At 36.7% G+C, this 22087-nt stretch overlaps 2 long non-coding RNA genes across 3 annotated transcripts; both read left to right on the top strand.

Moving 5' to 3' along the window:
- On the top strand, positions 1–1229 carry LOC141621461 (uncharacterized). Of its 2 annotated transcripts, XR_012532351.1 has the most exons (5): positions 4–305; positions 406–529; positions 611–775; positions 860–985; positions 1081–1229. It is a non-coding gene; the product is annotated as an uncharacterized LOC141621461 (long non-coding RNA). The 2 variants fall into 2 exon arrangements; XR_012532350.1 differs by having other exon boundaries at positions 1–305; positions 406–775.
- A 12662-nt stretch (positions 1230–13891) lies between these two features.
- LOC141621460 (uncharacterized) lies at positions 13892–17527 on the top strand. The gene is made up of 2 exons (XR_012532349.1): positions 13892–14190; positions 14298–17527. It is a non-coding gene; the product is annotated as an uncharacterized LOC141621460 (long non-coding RNA).
- Positions 17528–22087: the final 4560 nt, after the last annotated feature.

Here is a 22087-nt window from a genome sequence, read left to right as displayed (position 1 = left end):
GTGTCTTGCACTTTTGTTCTTCTTTTCCCTCACCTCATTCAACTTTTATTTTTTCATAAAAAAGATGATGCGCAAAAGATAAACAACAATATAAGTAAAAGTAATTCGGATATTAAAATTTTATTATTGATCTATTCAATATTGTAGGATACTCTGATTAGCTGTATAGCTACTGTGACCCGAATCAACACTAAACAACCTTGGTACTACTCATCATGTCTTAAGTGCAACACCAAACCACGCAGAAGGGATTCTGATTTTTGGTGTTTCAGATGCGACAAAGCGATAGAGAGCCAAACAATAAGGTATATTTATATATTAATGGTGTTACACAACAAATTATAGCTTGAAATAATTATAGTAGTACAAAACAAATTCTAACAAATAATTCGCTGTAAATTCCAGGTACCGTATTGAATTATGCGTTGATGATGGTAGCGGGTCAACAATCTTCACCCTCCTTGACAAAGAAGCTAGGAATATAGTAGGACAAGATGCAATTAACTTATATGATACCCACGCAAGTGAGGTAACAACAAATACGTAAGTAAAATTATTTTACGTAAAAAAAAAATCTATTTACACAAACTAACCACATCGTCAAATGTAGGTTGACAAAGAAGATGAAGATGCCGAGAGAAGTCCTGAATTGTTGCGCAGCCTCTTTATTGGGAAAAAGTTTCTTTTCAAGTTGAAAATCACTAACTATAATCATGATCCTAAAAACAGGCAAACTTTCAGCCTCACGAAAATCTTGGACAACAACATAATCGAGGTAATCAACTAACTTAACCAATTCCAAACACCTATGACTTCAATAAACAAAATAATTAAAAAATATTTATATATGTTAAAACAGATAGACAATGTTTCTGCAAGTGAGGAATCAACTTTACACCACAAACGAGACCGTCCCGGAACTGCCTTGGGAAACTTAGAGCAATCTTCCATAATTACGACAAACAACAAAAATAAGAATTTGAAGGTACTTCTTTTCCAATCTCTTTATTCTTTTTTTGTACCAAGTGGAGTTGAATCATATTACTTAACAGACTTTATGATATATACTTATACTTGCAGACTCCTAATGAAGAAGATTATAAGGAGTGATGCAACCGTAGACAACAAGATCCCACAAGAAGCAACATACATCACTTCATATATATATATATATATATAATATATATAGTAGTTATTGAGTTACTCTTACAATGTCAACTTTGCGTTTTGCGGATTTAATTAATCTACTAATTCTATCTAGCTCCAACCTATATTCAGATACTATATTAGCTTGTGATGTATTCCTAAATGCTCTTTTAAGAATTATGTTTTGCTGATATCTTAAATCGTTTTGTTTCGAACACCTTTAAAAACAAAGAAGAAACGTTATAAAATAGTGTTAACGACATATACGTTTAAATATAAACAAGAAAGTAGTGACGTATATTAAGTAACATTATATAGTATAGTAATGTATAAAACGACGCAAAACACCAATGTAATACATGTAGGATTGTATTATAGGCACCTGATCAAGAATGACAAATGCTCCTATGGCGAAGAGTGGTTCCTCTCTTTAATTCTTATATCCTATTCAATTAACCTCGACACGCGTTCCGCATACACTAATTAGCGAACCATTCTACTGTGATTCAAAGATAACATGCATAGCGTTGTATAGATCTACTCCATCATCAGTAGGGTCTTTTTTATAATTGAAAAAATAAAACAGATCCAATTAATAGGATGTAAAGTATGAGAAGAATAAATGTTGTTAGGATCGGGATTATAATTTGGATGAAGAGAGTGAATAGGATCGATTTAGAAGAATTGATATCGTAAGATCGTATATGAAGTGGTTTCCAAATGACTGTAGCAAGAATAGGATCAAATAACCATCACTTCATATTATAATAATCGAATCAGAAGAATTGATATCGTAAGATCGTAAAATCCTATATGAAGCGGTTTCCAAATGACTGTAGCAAGAATAGGATAAAATAACCATCACTTCATAATATAAGAAGAGCGTACTTTAGTGAATTTAACTTTGTTTCATCATGCTTCTAAACCAAAAATATAGACCAGTCATCATACATCCTAACGTTATTGACCTTTAGGAACACCTTTTATCATCTCTCTCGTAATATTTTCTCCAAAGAAAATGAATTTACCAAAAAAAAGAAAAAAAAGGCTGATTATTATCTCCTACCAATAATAACTGTCCCCTTCAATTTTCAATAAACTTCCAATTTCCCCTTATGTACAAAATATAAAGAAACGCATTACCCCAACATATAATTAAATTTGAACCACACAAATGCTTGCTAAAAAATAAAATAGGGAAATTATTGTGAATTCACGAAGAAGGAAATAAGAAAGTTTATACTACAATGTGAACGAGTTGTATTTTTAATTTAAGAGAACGCACACTTTCCATAATTCATTAACGAGCTGGAACTTTCCATTTCTGTGCTACTTCAAATATTCCAATACCAATATTTATGGCAACACGTACTTTTGGTAAGGAGGGATCTACCATCCAACTAAAAAAAGGAAAACATAGTTAATAAATATTTTCTCCAAAGCAAAAGGATGGGCACTTCATCAAATGGATGTCCATAATGCTTTTCTTCATGGCGATCTCAACGAAGAAGTTTACATGAAACCCCCTCCTGGTTTTTCCGATGACACCAAAGGCAAAGTTTGTCGCCTTCAAAAGTCCCTCTACGGCCTTAAACAAGCACCTCGATGCTGGTATGCCAAACTTGCTTCCGCTCTTAAACAATACGGGTTCATTCAATGCCCCTATGATCATTCTCTTTTTTCTATCAACAAAACCAAGGATGAATTACATGTCCTCATATATGTCGATGATTTAGTCATTTGTGGGAACAACCAAAACACCATCGAAAAATTCAAGGCTTATCTAAGTAAGTGTTTCCACATGAAAGACTTGGGTATTTTAAAATATTTCTTGGGCTTGGAAATTGCAAGAAGCAAAGAAGGTATTTTTGTATCTCAACGAAAGTACACATTAGACATCCTTGATGAAACCGGCCTCCTAGGTTCCAAACCCGCGCCTATCCCCATGGAACCCAACCACCGACTTAGCCTATCCACTTCCCCCCTTCTTACGGACCCGCAACCATATCAAAGGCTAGTGGGTCGGCTCGTTTATCTCCTTACAACCCGCCCAGAACTGACTTATGCAGTCCACATCTTGGCACAATTTATGCAAAGTCCTCGTATTGATCATTGGAATGCCGCTCTACAAGTGGTTCGATATTTAAAAAATAAACCCGGCCAAGGATTGTTATATTCAGCCGATAACATTCTCACCCTCAACGGATATTGCGATGCCGACTACGCAAGTTGTCCCCTAAGTCGAAGATCCCTCTCGGCATATGTTATGTTTCTTGGAAATGCCCCCATCTCTTGGAAAACAAAGAAACAACCAACCGTCGCAAAATCATCGGCTGAGTCAGAATATCGTGCTATTTCATACTCTGTTTCGGAATTGAAATGGCTCAAGGGTCTTCTCGTGTTCTTCAAGATTGCCCATGATCAACCAATCGACTTATTATGTGACAATCGATCCCGCTTATATATATTGCCCAAAACCCGGTCTTTCATGAACGGACGAAGCACATTGAAATTGATTGTCATTTCATTCGGGACGAAATACTTAAAGGTACTATCAAACCAAGCTACGTTCATACAAAGGAACAACTAGCCGATATTTTTACTAAAGCTCTTGGTCGACTTCCATTTACTGAGTTACTCTCCAAGTTGGGCGTTTCGAGTCTTCACGCGCCAACTTGAGGGGGGATGTTAGCTGAGCACATTGACATCATCAACACCAACGGCTCTTTCAATAAAAGGCAATTATCTTCATTGCCTTGATTAGTTTTCTAGCTGTTAGAAGTTTTATATTTACCTTATTTAGCTTATCCTTTGTATTATATATAGTTGGCAAATATCATTATTGCAAGGCAACAAGTTGTAATCAATTACCAATTATCAATAAAATACTATATGCAAATCAATTATATCTATTCTATAATTCTTAACACTAACTATATATAATAACAAAGGTCGAGCACTCGCTAACAAAACTCATCGTGTAAACTAATTCCTTCATCATACTAATTGACTTCACACAACAATGTCAACAAGCTCAGCCGGACAAGTTTTTAATACAAGGAAAAGACAAAGAAGTATATGCATACTGAGTGATAGGCGACAAAGGAGGCGGATTGGAGAGCATACAACAAACATTACCTCTCAAAGCTCTAGGAATGGTAATTTTCACCAACTTTTGTTTTTCGATTACTATTCTCTGAATTAAATACTTGATTAATGAATTTGTTTTACACCAACTGGAATATAAAACATGTGGGATCACAAGTGTATATACATGTAGAATTACAAACGTTTATACCAATAGAATTAGGTAACAATGCACGTTCTAATCGTTACCCCATTTGCATGCAGTCACGACGACGGAAAAACGAAGGTACCTGGATCTTGAGTTACCAGAATATGTGTGTAGAAGGTGCAGTGCGATCATGTGGTATGACGAAAGGGTGAAGAGCTCAAGCACTAGAGGTAATATTAATTTCAATATGTGTTGCAAAGATGGCATGATAAAACTACAGAAATTAAAAGAGCCACCAGAATTCCTAGAAAAATTGATATATTATAATAAGGACAAAGCAAGCGTCGAATTCCGAAAGCTTATAAGGATGTATAATTCATGCTACAGATTCACTTCAATGGGCGCAAAAGTCGATAGATCTATGAACATGTTGCCTGGTCCATACGTTTTTCGGATCAGTGGTCAAGTTTGCCACCGCATAGGATCTCTTATCCCTATGGACACACAGAAACCGTCGTTTCTACAACTATATGTTTATGATACTGATTCGGAGATACAGATGAGAGCTGACGCTATAAACAGCCAAGAGAAGACTGACACACTTGATGACAGTATTCTTCTTGGAATAAAACAAATGCTAGATGATGTGAATCCTCTAACTCAGACATTTCGAATGGCACAACAAAGAATAAGGGAGGACAGAGATTTGAAATTAACAATTAGGCTCATCGGCACCCGAGAGAAAAAAGATCGCACATATAACACTCCTACAGCTTCAGAGGTTGCTGCTCTTATAGTTGGCGATGCTGGCAGTGACACTCGCGGAAGAGATATAATTGTTCAGTATAGTGGAGGGGGTTAAAATCAATTAGTGAGTTGCACCCATCATTCATGGCATTACAGTACCCACTCTTATTCCCGTACGGGGAGGACAGTTATCACACAGGTATATTGTACCAGGATACTGAACGTTCGGGAAGATAAAAAAAAGATTAAGACGGAGTACGTTACTATGCGAGAATACTATGCTTACAGGATACAACAAAGACTCAATGAAGGACGGACCTTATGTTGGAGCTGGTGTCCTCCACAAATTAGTGTGATAACATTTGTAAATCTCTTACAAGTTCACAAGGGTATACTTCGTATATTTAATCAGTTGATTAACGTTTACCTAATAACGGTTGGCTTGCTAGAAAGTTTGACGTTATTATCATACAGATGGCGGTGATCAACTGGTCCCTAAAGGTCACACCTATAGGACGTGTTTGAGAAATGTGGTTATAGAAATATAATTACATTGATGCCCAAAATGACTAAAAAGTTAGTCAATGTGTTGATGAGATAATTATTTAATGAAAATTAAATAATATTAAGTTGAGACAATTAATCATTAATTAAGTAAAATAAATATAATAAGTTATATTTAAATTAAATATTTATAAGGTTAGTTTGGACTAATTAATCTGTTAATTCGTAGTTAAATATAATCAGTTGTATTTAATATCAACAAGTTGAATGTGTCATAGTGGTAATAGTGAGGGTACACAAGCCAAGAGGTCATGGGTTCGATCCTCACTAGATGACAATCCTAATGCTTTTTCTTGACCTAGCCTCCTCTTTCTCATCACAAGAACACAAAGACAATTAAATTTTACAGGTCTTGGGTGCAACTAATAGACGAATATCAATTTTGATATTGTTCTTAGGCCATATTTGCTAGGACCGAAGGTTATTTCTGAATCTTTTACTTATGTTTATGTATTTTATTTTATGACCTTAGATCATCTTTGTTAAATTGTTATAATCCTTCTAAATTTAGGGAAGTATACAGATTATTTCCCACAAGTGGTATCAGAGCTTTAGGCTACGGTTTTAATTTTGATGATTTTCATAAAATTTCTATGTAAACAATAACCTAATTCTCGAATAAATTAGGGTTTCGGATTTTTTTTATTGGTTCGAAAAATTTTTTTGTGTGCTGTTTTTTCTTGCCGTTTTTTTTTCTTTTTAGTTTGATGATATTTTTCCATTTTATTTTTCATATTATAGTTTATAATCAGTTAAAATTATCATATTAAGAATTGGTAGTTTTTGATTTAATGCAGATTAAGTTAAAATTAAATGGAATCGTCATGTTTATGATAAAAAGATTGTTTTTGCTATATAGTTTTTGGCATATGAATTAATCATGTTTATTGTTTCATATGCTAATCATGTTCTAATAGCAAAGGTAAACAATTTAGTCATCAAATCTTGTTTTAAGGCATATTGCCGCAAAAGAAGATAAAAAAAAAGGGGACGTTTTTAGGGTTTGCCGGAAGAAAAAAAAAAAAAAATTTTGGTTTTGTTTTTGGTAAACCGAGAATGAGAAAGAAAAAAATAAAAGGAAAGTTTTGTTTTCTTGTTTTTTTTGCCATATTGCCGAAAGTAAATTTATGGAAAGTTTTTTTTTGGGTTTCCTAATTGCCGAAAAGAAAGAAAACAAAAGGTAATTGGCTGTTTTTTATTTCGGCCGTGATATAAAAAAAAAAAAAAAATTTGTTTTATTTTTGCCGAGACAAAATAAAAAAAAAGGAATTTTGTTTTTTATTTTGGCCAATTAGTTATTGTGAATCGGTTCACGATTTAAAGATACCGAGTTATTTTAAAGCGGTTTAAAATTTTGACGGATAGAATTCATATTACAAGTTTAATATGGATTGAGGATGAAATTAATGTGATTAAATTGCGGAATTGTCACTTAATTTAATTTAAATAGGTGGTTTGGATAAATTAATCAACATAATTAATGTATTGTATTATGTATGTGTAATTTATTTTAGTTGATGCTTTTATTTTGTTGAATGAATCGAATGAATGAATTTTTTTTACGTATTCATTTTTGCAATCGGTTGTATTTTGTAATACTTAGTGTGGCCTTAGTCAATTATGTTTTCGTAATGAAGGAAACATGATTTTTATGTAATTATGAGATCTCGAATCTCCTTTATTTTAGTTTTGGGTTTTGAAATTAGAATGTAATTAATAGGTCAATTATATAATTTTATTTATTGTAATTTCAAAGAAGACTAAAGATGAAGATTCAAGCTCACTCCCGCTACATGGATCAAGATGGAACATCAAGACAAGCTTCTCGGGTCCAAGGATGGATTCCAAACTTGTATTTATTGTTCATTTTGATAGGATAGGCCACACTAGGACTTTTACTGTTTTTTTTAACGTTTTTCATTTTATTACTTTTCATTCACATGCTAGTAATTGCATCATATTCCGCCTAAAACCAAACCACCTACTACTAAAATGCATGAAAATTGACTCATATAGGTTGTATGTTAGTTTTCATGGACATGCAGATGTCACAGTCTTTAAGTCATCACCTTAGTTTAAATCATTCTCGCATGCTAGATTATAGTTCACTTAAAATGAATTAAAAAGTTGATGGGATCTTCCTCTAAAACGGAAATTGAGATTAGTCTTTATAAGGGCAAACATCTATGAATCCCTTCTTCGTCGGTAGGCCTAATATGACCCCTTCTACGTTGGGTAAGTAGTTATGTTGACTTAGTTTACCTCAACATTGTAGTCCGAAGAGTTTCTCGTGATTATGATGGACTAAAGATAGTATTTACAGAAATTTATCGACCAAGAATTCTAACGGTAGAATTAGCTAACATGTTAGCTTATCAAATTACAGAGAATTGAGTCTTGGGGTCATTTATATAATTCTTGAGGGAGGTCAATTGTATAAATGTTTTTGAGTCTTCGCGTTATGACATTAGTTCATTAGACTTATAATAAAAACGATGCATGCTTATTATTTTATTCTTCTTTCGCAGTGTAGAACACGCTTATTATCAATAATACTGTTACAACAAATGGCTGGAAATAACGCAATCCCAATGCCTAGTGCCACACTAGATCGTTCGTCCGGCTTAAAATGTTCATGGACCAAATGAATCACCACTCGATCAAGAATGATGGGTCCAATTTTGCGGACCGGGAGGCGGCACTACGGAATGCCGCCATCGCGACGGTAAGCTCAGGTATTTAACTGAGCCAATACCGGTCAACCCAGGCCCAAATGCAGGAATCAACGAGTCACTCGCTTATAGTGATTTCGTTATAAAAGCGGGTGCGATAAAGAACGTACTCATCTTTGCAATGGAAACCAATTTGCAGAGACGCTTCATTGCCCAAGGTGCAAACAAGATTTTCACCACGCTCACTAACGAGTTCTCAAAGGCACCGAGAATCGTTACATATGAGCATACCTGTCGCTTCTTTGATGCGAAACTCCAGAAGGGCCAACCGGTTAGCCCACACATTCTTCACATGATTGAGAATGTCGAGAAACTGGAGTCACTGAATTGTAGAATCAGTGAGAGCATTGTCATTGACCGAATGCTTCATTCTCTTCACGATGGTTTTGCCCTTTTCAGGGCGAACTACTACATGAATGACTTGAAAAAGAGTCCTCATGAGCTACACTCCCTTCTCATACAGACCGAGAAGGATATGAAATTGAGTGGGAGCATGAAGCAGGATGTTCTCACGATTCACAACAAGAGTAAAGGTAAGGGCAAGGCTCATGGCGACCTAGCTGTAGGTAAGCCAAAGTTTAAGAAACCAGGAAACGGTAAGAGTGCGCCTAGTGAGACTAATGGCTCACAGGGCAAGACAAAGAGCAAGGGCGGCGACATAGAGTGCCACCATTGTCACAAGACTGGACATTGGAGGAGGAACTGTCCCGTCTACCGTCAGGACATCAAGGAAGGCCGCGTCGTTCCTGTTGGTATGTCATCTTATATTCATATGATTGAGATTAACCATGCAAGTTTCGGAACTTGGGTACTAGATACTGGTTGTGGTTCTCATCTGTGTAATCATTTGCAGGGCCTAAAGAACATCATACCTCTCGAAAAAGGTGATGTGGACTGCGAGTCGGAATGGAGCACGAGTAGTTGTTGCCTCGAAGGGAACATATGTAATCCAACTCCCTAGTGGTTTTGAGTTATCTTTAAATAATCACACTATGTACCCAGTTTATCTAAGAACATTATTTCTTTTTCCGTACTAGCTAAAGACGGTTTTGCATTTTCAATAAAGGATAATAGTTGTATTTTCTCTTTTAATGAAATGATTTATGGCAAAGCAGTTTCCATGAATGAAATTTATATCTTAGATCAAACCACGGAAATATTACACATGAATAATAAGAAATTAAAGATTGGTGACAAAGATCAAACCTATCTATGGCATTGTCGAATGGGACACATAAATGAGAAACGCGTAAAGAAACTCATCGATAATGGGACTATTCCCTCATTCGGATTTTCTGCATATGGCACGTGTGAATCATGTCTCATTGGTAAGATGACTCGAATTTCCTTCAAAGGTGTTGGAATGCGCGCTAGTGACCTATTAGGACTCATACATACGGACGTATGTGTACCTATGTCAATTACCGCTAGAGATGGCTATAGATATTTCATCACTTTCACGGACGATTTGAGTAGATACGGATATGTCTACTTAATGAAGCATAAAAGTGAGTCCTTTGAGAAATTCAAGGAATACCAGAATAGGGTACAGAACCAACTGGGTAGAAAGATTAAAGCACTCCGTTCAGATCGTGGTGGCGAATATCTTTCAAATGAGTTTGATCAACACCTAAAAGACGTCAGAATCGTTTTGCGCTAACTCCACCGGAACACCTCAATTGAATGGTGTGTCCGAACGGAGAAATCGAACCTTACTTGATATGGTTCGATCCATGATGAGTCACACCATAGTGCCTGATTCATTATGGAGTTATGCTCTTTTGTCAGCTGCTCTTATACTTAACCGAAGTCCGTCTAAAGCTGTCGACAAGACTCCATATGAAATGTGGAAGGGAACAGTACCTAACTTGTCCTTTATTCGGGTTTGGGGCTGCGAGGCTTATGTCAAGTGGAGACATGAGGATAAGCTCGGCCCGCGATCGGTCAAGACATACTTTATAGGTTAATCAAAAGGAACATTTGGTCATTACTTTTATTCGCCAACCGAACATCGAGTTTTTGTTGCGGCTAGTGCGACGTTCTTAGAGAAAGAATTTCTCGAGAACAAGTCGAATAATAGAACCTTCGAGCTGTCGGAGATTCCAGAACCAACAACCGAGGAACAGATGGAGGAAGCTGTACCTCCAACTAATGATACGGTTAATATTCTTGAGGAACCTAGGAGGTCGGGTAGAGACTCTCATCCTCCGGACAGATACATTGGTATAGTCGAGGAGAATGATGTTTTACTTCTAGAAAGTAATGAACCCGCAACCTATAAAGGTGTTATGGCTTGTTCCGACTAAAAGCTATGGCTCGAAGCCATGCAATCCGAGATGGACTCCATGTATGAGAATAACGTATGGGATCTAGTTGATTTACCTAATAAGGTAAAACCTCTATAGTGCAAATGGCTTTACAAAATAAAGCGTTCTTAGACGCGCAACCAGATATCTATAAGGCACGACTTGTGGCAAAAGGTTTCACTCAAGTGCAAGGATTGCATTATGATGAGATTTTTGCACCTGTAGTCATGCTACGTTCCATTCGGATAATCTTAGCGATTGCCGCATTTCATGATTATGAGATTTGGCAAATGGATGTAAAAACCGCATTCTTAAACGGTTATTTGGAGGAAGAGTTGTACATGGTGCAACCCGAAGGTTAGCTTCTCGGAGTTGGAATCATCGTTTCGACCAAGTGATAAAAGAGTATGGCTTCACTCGATCGGTCGAGGAACCATGCTTATAAATCAAGTCGAGTGGGAGCAAGATTGTATTCTTGATATTGTATGTCGATGACATACTCTTGATTGGGAATGACATTCCTCTCCTATCTTCGGTTAAAGAATGGTTGAAGAACCATTTCCAGATGAAAGATCTGGGTGAGGCACAGCGTATTTTGGGAATCCGTATCTACCGAGATAGATCACGACGGACGTTATCACTTAGTCAGGAGTCTTATTTGGATAAGGTTCTTGAGAGGTTCAACATGACCAACTCCAAGAAGGGGAACCTTCCTATGACGACTGGGATGCAGTTGAGCAAGTCTCAGTCACCCACGACGCCTGAAGGGATTGAGCGCATGAGTCGTGTTCCTTATGCATCTGCAATATGATTGATCATGTATGCCATGATATGCACACGTCCAGATGTGGCATATGCATTGAGTATGACGAGTCGGTACCAAAAGACTCCAGGTGAAACACACTGGATAGCAGTCAAAAATATCCTCAAGTACCTACGGAGGACTAAGGATTGGGTATTGACTTATGGAGGCGATACTAAGCTATGCGCAAGAACCGGTTCGCAGATGCTAGCTTCCAAACGGATCGAGATGATTCAAAATCTCGCCGGGTTCGTCTTCACTCTTAATGGTGTCTTTGCGGTCACCGGAAGAGTTCCAAACAGAGTGTTGTAGCAGATTCTACTATCAATCCGAGTACTATGCCGCTTCGGGGCAAAGAAAGGAAGCGATATGGATGCGTCAATTCTTACAAGGGCTTTCGGTAGTTCCTAGTTCGAATGACCCGATCACCATCTATTGTGACAATAGAGGTGCCATCTTCCAGCTAAGGAGCCAAAGTCTAGCAACAAATCTAGACATGTACTTCGGAAGGCTCACCCGATCCGTGATTACGTGGAGCAAGAAGAGATAGTGATTGACAAGATTGCGACGGATGATAACATCGCGGATCATCTCACCAAACCGTTGAATTATGATAAGCATGTAGGGCATGTTAATTCCATGGGAATTAAACATGTTCCAGAGTTGTAGTACTTGATTATGGATTTGATACATTATCTTTTTCATATATTATTTATAACTTCATCGTTTTATATATATAATATTTTGTTTTTCATGTGGATTGTATCGACAACATTCAATGCCACAAAGTGAATCAATTACATTATATTTGTTTTGGTCCGTAATCGCCAATGTGAGCCGATAACTCCGGCTATTATATTGTGCGCGATCGATTGATGGTGGGTTCAACGAGCCATAAGTTAAACGGTTGACTAATCGATCACAGATATGAGATTATGACGATACCTCGTAGGACAACTTTTTGTGACAACGTAATGGAGTCCTAAATGTTTAAAAACATTCGGTGCCAGGTCGTGGATAGGACATCCATTGTGTTCCTAGAGTCGATTCTTTTGACTATCAACAGTCTCGTGAGATTAAGGCAGTTTTTGGGTGACTTTGGTTTCTTTCTCACGGTCTACCGTAAATCGGGGCTAAGTAGATTTTTTCTGGGTCATTTCATACTGTGCTTACGTCTGCAGGATTCGAGTTGAGGAAAATATCCAACCCTTATCAGGTATAGTTATTTCTCAGGGCCACTCGAGGAGTTGTAAATGAAATGCATGGCCATGCTCGAATGATGATTCGTTTATCAGTTAAGTTACTCTCTAGTCGGGAAAACCACTCTTGATACTGATCGCTTGTAAAATACGACCTTTGTGAATTCAGATTTGCAAATTGTTTTACATTGAGTGGGAGAAATTTTAAAGGATATGAGAATCGGTTATCGCACATACACTTGTGAGGACATGTGGGAGTTTGTTGGAGCTGGTGTCCTCCACAAATTAGTGTGATAACATTTGTAAATCTCTTACAGGTTCACAAGGGTATACTTCGTATATTTAATCAGTTGATTAACGTTTACCTAATAACGGTTGGCTTGCTAGAAAGTTTGACGTTATTATCATACAGATGGCGGTGATCAACTGGTCCGTAAAGGTCACACCTATAGGACGTGTTTGAGAAATGTGGTTATAGAAATATAATTACATTGATGCCCAAAATGACTAAAAAGTTAGTCAATGTGTTGATGAGATAATTATTTAATGAAAATTAAATAATATTAAGTTGAGACGAATTAACTGTCAATTCGTAAATTAAATATAATAAGTTATATTTAAATTAAATATTTATAAGGTTAGTTTGGACGAATTAATCTGTTAATTCGTAGTTAAATATAATCAGTTGTATTTAATATCAACAAGTTGAATGTGTCATAGTGGTAATAGTGAGGGTACACAAGCCAAGAGGTCATGGGTTCGATCCTCACTAGATGACAATTTAACACACTTTATATATTTTTGGAAAGACCAAAATAAGGAGAAAAATACTCCTTATTTCGGTTCACAATTTTGATATTGTTCTTAGGCCATATTTGCTAGGACCGAAGGTTATTTCTGAATCTTTTACTTATGTTTATGTATTTTATTTTATGACCTTAGATCATCTTTGTTAAATCGTTATAATCCTTCTAAATTTAGGGAAGTATACAGATTATTTCCCACACCTTAATATCTGGTGGACGTCTGTTCCAGCAATTCATAGTTGATTGTTGTTGCGCAATAGAATAAGAGAGGCTGTGGTACATTAGAAGGAACCAATCAATATTTAGAAGTGAGATATTTAACAATTTATATGATTCCCTTGACAGAGGGGACTATCTAGGTGCAGCTGTGGGAAAAAGGATATTCTTACCCGCTTCTTTTACAGGGTGTCAAAGGTATATGCAACAATATTATCATGACGCAATAGCTATATGCAGATGGTACGACAACCCACATCTATTCATTACCTTCACTGCAAACCCAAAGTGGCCAGAGGTCGAGGCGATGTTAAAGTACATAGAGGGACAGAGAGCTGAAGACAGGCCTGACATTATTGCCAGAGTTTTCAAACTAAAGCTTAAACAACTTATGGGGTGTCTTAAAAAGGACAAATTCTTTGGAACCGTTGTTGCTGGTAAACTTGATTTTCTAATAAACGATATATCTGATGTTAAATAGCAATATATTTCGTTGATTAAAAATAAGATGTCAAACTGAACAGATTTATTTGTGGATTTGCAGATGTAAGCACAATAGAATTTCAGAAAAGAGGTTTACCTCATGCACACATTCTTTTGTGGCTCAAGCAAGATGAAGTGGAAGGTACTAGCCAATATATTGATGGTATAATACACGCTGAAATACCGGACAAAGAAAAGGATCCGGAACTGTATGAGACAGTATCTAGATACATGGTCCATGGTCCTTGTAAAGAAGATAATCCAAATTGCCCGTGTATGGTTGACAACACTTGTACAAAGATGTTCCCTAAACCATTCCAACAAGAGACAACACTTGATAGTAATGGCTATCCTATTTATAGAAGAAGAAAAGATAAAAGGTAATGATTAAAACATATTTGCAATTTTAGATTAATTAGAATAAGTTTTGCAAGTTGATTCGAATATGAGGTTTTCTATACTAAAGAACTTTAACCTCGGTTCCAGGTACATTAAAAAGGGAACGACTCTCTTAGACAATAGATCAATTATACCATATAATCCGGGATTGCTTATGATGTTTGACGCTCATATTAATGTCGAATGGTGCAATACTGCTCGAGCAATCAAATATTTATTTAAGTATATTGCAAAAGGAGCCGATAAAGCGACTATGGTGGTTAAAGGTGATTCCGAGGATGAAATAAAATCTTACTTAGATTGTAGATACCTATCTGCAAGTGAAGCGTCCTGGAGGATATTTGAGTTTGAAATCCATGAAAGGAATCCGTCAGTTATGCGTTTACCAGTGCACTTGGAAGGGGAACAGACGGTCGTCCTCAGGGACTTTGACAGCGTGAGAGAAGTGATAGATGAAGCAAAATACATAGAAACTATGCTCACGGCATGGATGGCAACCAATGCAATGCATCCGGAAGCGAGATCATTAACATACGCTCAGTTCCCTACAATGTACATTTGGAAGAAGGGATGGGAGTACAGAAAGCAGGGAAGGTGTATCGGGCGCATTACATATGTACACCCAACGGCAGGTGAAAGGTACTACCTCCGACTACTCCTTAACTTAGTGAAGGGGGCTACAAGTTTTGAAGATATACGAACAGTGGAGAAACATGTATACCTTACTTACAAAGAAGCGTGTTACGCATATGGGCTGCTCAGCGATGGTAAAGAGTGGAATGATGCATTGAGCGAGGCAAATCGATGGGCAATGCCGTCCCAGTTATAAGGTTTGTTCGTGATGATGCTTTTGTTTTGTGAGGTCACGGACATAAGGAGTTTTTGGGAGAATAACTATGAAATGTTGTCCGATGACATTGAAAGGAATAAATAGAAACTTTTTGGCCACTCGGGACTTCAACTAAGTGATGGAGCAAAAAGATCATACACATTAATCGAGATAGATAAGGTTTTGATGAAATACGGCAAAAGACTGACCGACATAAAAGGTATGCCAGAGCCTGATTTCACAGAGATTGAAGGGATGGACAACAAGCTTATTAGAGAGGAGAAAATGTACAATCCGAAGCAACTCTCTGAGGAGTGGCAGAAAAAAGTGCCACAACTTAATGAAGAGCAACTGGCGGTTTATGAGACAGTGCTGCAAGCAGTAGCAAATAACCAGCAAGAGAGAGAAAATGTATATTTTCTTTACGGGCATGGTGGAACAGGGAAGACATTTTTGTACAGCACCATCTCAGCTAAGCTGCGATCAGAGAACAAGATTGTCCTCATCGTGGCTTCATCAAGTATATATTCAAATGACAGATATGCTATATTAATTCATTGGTGATAGAGCCATTTTAAATAAACATATTCAAATATAAAAATTATATTATATGTCTCAGGAATTGCTGCGCTCTTACTGTTAGGAGGGCGGACTGCACATAGCAGGTTTGAGATACCTATAGAATTGTTCGATAATTCAACATGTAATGTCTCCCAAAATTCACAATTGGCTGAACTTCTCTGACAAACATCTTTGATAATATGGGATGAGGCACCAATGGACCACAGGTTCGCGTTTGAGGCACTTGATCGCACGCTGAAAGATGTAGTTGGGTCCCGCGACCCGGAAGCAGGGACGAAGTTATTTGGAGGGAAGGTAATTTTACTAGGAGGGGACTTCCGACAGGTTTTGCCAATAGTGAACAAAGGTGGTAGGCAGGACGTTGTACAAGCATCGATAAATAGGTCATATATATGAAAGTCGTGCCACGTCTTCGTTCTTAGGAAAAGCATGAGAGTTAGTGAAACTAATGTTGACGTTGACAAGGTTACACGGAACAAAAAATTTAACAATTGGTTGTTAGCTATGGGTGACGGGAGACTAGAGACAAAGGCAGAAGAACACGAGGGAGAAGCAACATGGGTAGAGATTCCGGATGAATTTATTGTACCGGGGGAGACTTTTAGCATTCAAAAGATAGTGGATGAGATTTACCCCGATTTCCAGCAAAAACGCCTTGACAGCACGTACCTGAAGGAAAGAGCAATTCTAACCCCTTTGAATGAAACTGCTGACCTCATAAATGGTTACATGGTTGAGCAACTACCAGGAGATTACACAAGGCGTAAAAGCTCCGATGAGATATGTTCCTCCTCAACAGAATGTGAGGAACAATTAACGGCATACCTAACTGAATACTTGAATAGCCTGGCATTACAAGGTTTGCCAAATCATGAGTTGAAACTAAAATAAGGAATGCCTGTAATGCTTCTACGGAATATTAGCCTGTCACAAGGACTATGTAACGGTACTCGCCTAATTATTACAAGGCTTGGCAAGTTTATAGTACAAGCAAGCATAATAACAGGGTCCAAAATTGGGAAGCAGGTGTTGATACCAAGAATAGTAATGACGTCAAATGATACCAAGATTCCTTTTGTCCTCAAGAGAAGGCAGTATCCGTTAAAGCCCTGTTACGCAATGATTATTAATAAGAGTCAAGGCCAGTCACTTACACATGTAGGTGTGTTTCTGCCTAAGCCCGTTTTCAGTCACGGACAGTTATACGTGGCAGCTTCAAGAACAACATCTCCAGAGGGACTAAAGTTCTTTATCGATGATACTAAACAAACTTATAAGGGTCATACAAAAAACATCGTCTACAATGAAGTTTTCGAAAACTTGCCGATTTTAGATTTAAGTTAAGCAGCTGAAGTTTTCAATTGATACGAACCACACCTCAAGCCCCTAGACAGAGGCAGATTAATTTTTAATAATTATATGATTTCGAAGATATCACCGCAAGTTAAAAGAGAGGAATAAGATTTGTTATCATTGATTTCGGAATTTAGTTCATATATGGTAAAATAATTTATTTATAAAAATATGATGTACTTCCCTATCCCGGTCATTTGTTGTCCTATTTCATTTCAGGTATCTCACTCAATTTGGTCCATTTCTCATATTTTAATCCCCCTATTTCATTGTTATTTATGCCAACATCAAAGGATAATAATTGACCGGACGGAGGGAGTTTATGTACTAATATCGGCCCTGATTTGTATCAACAAAATAACCAAAGATCCCACAACATTGACCAACCAAAGAAGTAACATTAAATGAAGACAACAAGATGGTAAAAATTTTTAACAAAATAAAAAGAACATACATACAACGATTACGGTAATAATTTGAGCTGCGATGATGTTGGAATGAGTATCCAGAACAACACAAGTGCTAGATGCAATGTCAGATTATGCTTAAGTTACATGCTGATTTGATTAGATGAGGATGCTTAGAATTAGAGTAGATCGTGGGATATGTAAGTGAGATAAGGATTCATTTGTTAATCCCGCAAATATCAGTGTATAAAGATGGGTTAAAATACTGGTAATTGTTTCCAATGAAATTTTATGAATCATTAATAGATGTCAAAAGAGAATTAAAAATTACTCGCTTTTACATTACACATTTTTTAAGTTAGTTATCTTTTATATTTTTTAAAAAAGATAAAATTCCTCTAATACATTATTGACAAAATTGCTTCAAACTCCAACCTAAAACACTTAAATAATCTGTTTATGAACAATAAGTTAAAAAACCAGACCAAATACGTCAACTAATATACAGTTTTCAAGCATTTTTTTATAGAGGTGCATACTAATAAGGAATTGATTCAAAAGATTAAGGGCACACGTTAGAAAACCCAAGATGAAATTATAAATAAGTTATTTAAGAAAACAGATATGTAAGAGGGATTAATACCCGAAAATAAATAGAGCAAGTAGCGGGGAACAACAATACCAAGAAATTGAAAAGAAACTGAAAGGCACAATCATGCAAATTATAAAAGAGGATAAAATCGAATACGAATTTGGATATTAAGAATAAAACTTCAAATATTTATACTACGTCACCAAGATCGGGCAAAGGTAATTGATCCACAAAAAACACTGTGCAACGCACGGGCTTGCAAACTAGTTATTTGTATTTCTATTTTTATGTTTTAGTTATGCCATTATTTAACTTTTACGTAGATCATTTAATATATTTGTCAAAAAAATGACGGAAAATCTCCATCGTACCCTCGAACTTTGAAAGATTACATATGGTACCCCTCATTTAAAGTTTCTACATATAGTACCCTTGTGTTTACCTTTTTCTTTCCCAAAATACCCTTTAACAAATTTCCGTCATAACGTCGTTAGTACTAGAGTTGGCAAAAGCTGACCCAACCCGAGGAACTCGTCCCGACCCGTCCGAAATCCGACACGATACAATCCGAAAATTTGGTGAACCAAAACCGACCTGAATCAGCCCGAACCGACCTGATAACCAATAGCAGCCTTATTTTATACAACCCGAAACGAACCGACCCGACCCGACCCGTGACCCGATATTTTCTCAACCCGATAATGAATTAGCTTAATAATGGTTTAAATAACACCAAATTGACATTCATCTTAATTATTTTTACTTAAAACTATAATTAATACACCTACTCATTGTTTAAATATAAAATTAACATCTAAAACTAAATATATAAGATAAAATATATGCTGATAACCTGACCCGACACCAACCCGCTAATGACCCGACCCGACTTGTCACCCGTTGATGATCCGACCCGAAGATGACCCGGCATGAAACGAACCGACCCGTACCCGTCACTGATCCGACATAACCCGAATCCGATATGACCCGACCCGCTTCGACCAGACCCGTAACCGACCTGGCGTTGTGACGGATGTAACACCCCACGGTAATTGAAGAGGTCCAGTGATAGGCTTAAATGACTAGTGCTTAAAGGGATTAGGAGTACTACTCATATCAACAAAGTACACTTTTTTTTATGGTCATCCATGCGATAGAACTCCAAAGTTAAGCGTGCTTGACTGCTTGACTGGGAGTAGTCTTAGGATGGGTGACCTCCTGGGAAGGTTTCCAGGATGCGCATGAGTGATGACAAAATGCGCTATAAAGGACCCGTGTTGATCTGTGGGCCATGTACACAGCCTGGTGAGCTATCATAAGTAACCGCTCCCGACCCGGTTTGGGCCGGGGTGTTACAAGTGGTATCAGAGCAACCCTGCGACCGTGTGGTGATCGGAGGCAGATGTTATACGCTCCTGGAGGCAGTGGTTATACGCTCCATTGTGATCACACACCTAGCGGGGAGGATTCTGGGTTAGCGGTTATGCTCCCAGGCGCAACAAGACGTTGCGTTCTTCAAGTGGGGGTGACTGTAACACCCCACGGTAATTGAAGAGGTCCAGTGATAGGCTTAAATGACTAGTGCTTAAAGGGATTAGAAGTACTACTCATATCAACAAAGTGCACTTTCTTTTATGGTCATCCATGCGAAAGAACTCCAAAGTTAAGCATGCTTGACTGGGAGTAGTCTTAGGATGGGTGACCTCCTGGGAAGGTTTTCGGGATGCGAATGAATGAGGACAAAATACGCTATAAAGGACCCGTGTTGATCTGTGGGCCATGTACACAGCCTGGTGAGATATCATAAGTAACCGCTCCTGACCCGGTTTGGACCTGGGTGTTACAACGGAAGTTTGTAAAAGAGTATTCTGGAAAAGAAAAAGGTAAACAAAGGGGTACCATATATATAGAAACTTGAAATGAAGTTACACCATGTGTAATCTGTCAAGATTCGAAGGTACCATGGAAAATTTCCGAAAAAGTAATTTGTATATCAGTTAGTTTTGACATGAAATATATAACTTGATTAAGGTACTGTTTTTATCAGCTGAAAAAAGGGTAAAATAAACTAACATGAATTTAATGTATCTGAACTAAACTGATATAGAAATTAATTTGTGAAGAGATGAGTTTAACTAAACTGAATTAAAGTAAATAAAGCTGAATTGAATTGAAATAAATAGAAATTAAGTCCAAAAGAACATTATCTAAGTTAAATTGGTGTTTCTATAATATTTTGAAATTCAAAGTAGTCCTGGTTTAGCTTAATTAGATATTATTGTAATTGTTTAATTAGTGATTTTTAGGAGTTGTCTTTAACGAAGGTCATCATTCTTTTTCCAAAATAACCATTTAATCTAAACTATTTCCTAAAACTAATCATCGTTTAAAGAGAATAATAACTATCTACCTTCTCTTTTTTACCTTCTCTTCTACCTTTTCCTCTCAGAGCAAGTCCAATGGTATAACACAAGGACTTGCTTGCAATTTCATAAAATTGCAAGCTAGCGCCTAAACCATTGGAGATGGCCACGTAGAATGGCTTGGCTTAAGCAACTAGCCTCATGAAGCTAGTAGCTTAAAGTGGCCCACAACTTAAAATCAACCAATAGAAAAATTAGTTACATGTTTTAATTAATTAAATAAAATTTATGAAAACTAGCTAATCCATTGGAATAATATGGTAGCTTAAAATTGTTGTGGCTTCAAGCTAGTAGCAAATAGCCTATCATTGGACTTGCTCTCATAAACAATTAAAATACCATATATTTTACTTTATCCACGTTCCTTCCGACCCCATAAGATATATACTAGTTTAATCGATTGTAAGGTGGGTAAAGGAGAAGGTTGGAGGGAAGGTTGAAAGAAGAAGGTGGATAGACCCCCTCTGTCTAAAACATTATGTTGACGTATGACTTTAGTGCGTCATTTTATTCACAAATTCTTAAAACATCTGGTCTCTCATTAATGTTAAAAGACATATCTCATAATAGTAGTTATCATTTTTATTTTTTTATTTTTGATTTCTTTTTATTTTATTTATTGATTATCTTTCATTAATGTAGTGAGATATGATCACTCACGAGTTATTTCACTTCTAGGCTTAAACTTCAAGGTATTCTGAAATCAAATGCAAGGTGGATTATTGCTTAGTTAAAGAAAACATAATTGTATAATTCCAACGTTAATATATAAGCTGTTTAATTTATAATGATTTCAGAAACTATTATCGGTAGATTTGGATATTATTTTTGGCTTTTATTGAGCGCATGATACTATTTTACTGTTGTTCTATTATCTTCATAATGGTGAAATTCGCTCTCTTTCGTGAATGGATTCAGCTAGTGATTATTTTGCTTGTAAATAACGTATAATTTTGTGTCAACTTTTTTGTTATTCACTACTCCCTCCATTTTTGTTTAATGTTCCCATTTGCTTTTGGTGGAACAACCAAGGCAAAAAGGATTAAGAGCAAGTTGACCCATTTCTAGCAATAAAAAACAGACTAAGCTAGCAAGTGGGCCGACTTTATCAATAACAAAAGCCTAAGCTAGTGGGGTATACATATAAGTAGAATAAAGTGGGCTAATATATGGTATATAGTGTAAATATGTAATGGCAACAAGGACCATTTGGTCATTTTTTATGTCCAAAATTATAAAGAAACCAAATGAGAACATTATAGTAAA

Source organism: Silene latifolia, chromosome X (genome assembly GCF_048544455.1).
Source record: "Silene latifolia isolate original U9 population chromosome X, ASM4854445v1, whole genome shotgun sequence".
NCBI classification, from domain to species: domain Eukaryota; kingdom Viridiplantae; phylum Streptophyta; class Magnoliopsida; order Caryophyllales; family Caryophyllaceae; genus Silene; species Silene latifolia.
Note: the sequence above shows the minus strand (reverse complement) of the source record. Positions and strands in the feature narration are given on the sequence as shown.